Source organism: Sturnira hondurensis, unplaced genomic scaffold (genome assembly GCF_014824575.4).
Source record: "Sturnira hondurensis isolate 20B ecotype Veracruz unplaced genomic scaffold, ASM1482457v3 Scaffold0020184, whole genome shotgun sequence".
Taxonomy (NCBI): Eukaryota; Metazoa; Chordata; class Mammalia; order Chiroptera; family Phyllostomidae; genus Sturnira; species Sturnira hondurensis.
The window spans coordinates 3,678,886-3,680,665 of record NW_028092815.1 but is presented as its reverse complement, the minus strand read 5'-3'; the positions used below and the strand labels follow the sequence as shown (position 1 = coordinate 3,680,665).

The window sequence follows — 1,780 nt, the reverse complement described above, 5'->3', positions numbered from 1 at the left end:
ACTGAGAAGTTCTCAGGGTCCAATGGCAAAACATCCCCACCCCTTCCTCTACTGCTGTGCCCCCTCCCCTTTCTCTGCTCTGTTCTTCCCCCTAGCACTAACTATCTTTTTACATGCTGTATGTTTTACTTATTTTTTGTTTCTTGTCTGTATTCCCTTACTATAATGTGAACTCCATGACAACAGGGGTTTTTGTATTTTGTTCATTGCTGTATCCCCAGCATCTAGAACAGTGGCTGGTCTACAGCAGGCACTCAATAAATGGTTATTGAATGAAAAATATGTGAAAGCCCCAAATAACCTACAGACTGTTCTTGCTGGGTTTTTTTGTCAGCTGCCTGGGTCTTCACTATTTATGAAGCCTGACCCAGCAAGCTTTGATCTAGTGTATTACAAAAGAGATTGCTGTGGGACCCAAAGGGGAGGGGAAAAACCACTCTAACTGGGGTGGCCCTAGAACATGAGTCACTGAAAAGTCAGCATGGAACTGGGCTTTGAAGGATGAACAGGTGTTTTCTGCCTGGGCAAGGAGAGAAAGGGTATTTTACGCAGGGCCAATAGCATGTTTAGAGGCACTGTGATGTGGAAGTGCATGGACTGTGCAGGGAATACTGAGCAGTATCCAGATGTAAAGAACATTATGTGCACCAGTGGGTTGCAGGAAATGAAGTAGAAATCTTGCTGCTACCTAAGAGCAGTCAGCTGTGGCAGAGATCCTGAACTCTGGGGCCAGCCTGCTTTGCTCCATTTCTGGCTCTATTGCTTATAGTTGTGTGTTTCTGTTTGCTGTAAACTGGGGATGATAGTGACTACATCATAGGATTGTAGTGAGGATTAAATGAGTGTAATATATGAAGCACTTAGTATCTAAGCATAGTGAGTGATATAAACAACACATTTACTATTATTACAGCAGAAACTCAGTATATGTTGAATTTTTTGATACACATATCCATGCACATTTGCTCACATTTGAATCACCATGCATATTTATACCTTGTTCACACATAATGAACAGTTGTGAAGATACAGCAGTGATGCTATAACCTCCCTGCAATTAGTGGGCATAACTTTTAATTTTCAGTAGTGGACATGAATACACATGCAGTATTAGCAAGCTTAATTGGCTTTTCCTCATCTCGGGCCTACATTTATACCCCGGTATGCCAAAGCTAGTGATCATTTGGAGACTAGAAAAAACAAAGATGACCGTAAATTCATTCTTAGGGGTGAGAAATTGTGGAAAAGGTAAGAGGTGCCAGAAATCTGAAGACAGGCAGATGTTTTTACAAATAAGAGAAAAGGAGATTAAAAACATTATAAAGCAATGAGTGTTACAACATTTTCCTCCAACATTTTGAAAGAATGCATGAAGCAGATGGTTTTATAGCTCTGGGGAAACAGTTCATGAACAAGCTAAGAAACACTCACCTCCTTTACTTTTTTCCCCAAAAGCGTACCACATCTGAGTATCTTAGACATGGGTTTCTTCATTTCAGCTATCCTGATAAGAACAGATACTACACTTGATCTTAGCCAAAAGGCCGAGAAGTAATCAGCCATCCTTAAAGTAAGCCTTGAGAGATAAGATGAGAAGCTGTTACCAGCCTCAAGTGCAGACACAGAGCACTAATTAAGGGTCAGGTGGATCCAGAGAGCTGTCACACTTGACTATTTATTTATTCAGTTGCTTATTTGTGTGACAAATATTAACTGTCTTCCCTGAGGTCTCTAGAACCAAGACATCCTCCTCGGACCCATCCTGAGTGGCATTTATCAA

The 1,780-nt window shown here is 41.1% G+C and overlaps 1 pseudogene; it reads right to left on the bottom strand.

The window, feature by feature from the left end:
* Positions 1–1,451: 1,451 nt before the first annotated feature.
* Positions 1,452–1,556, bottom strand: LOC118975241 (uncharacterized; annotated as a pseudogene).
* Between the last annotated feature and the right edge of the window lie 224 nt (positions 1,557–1,780).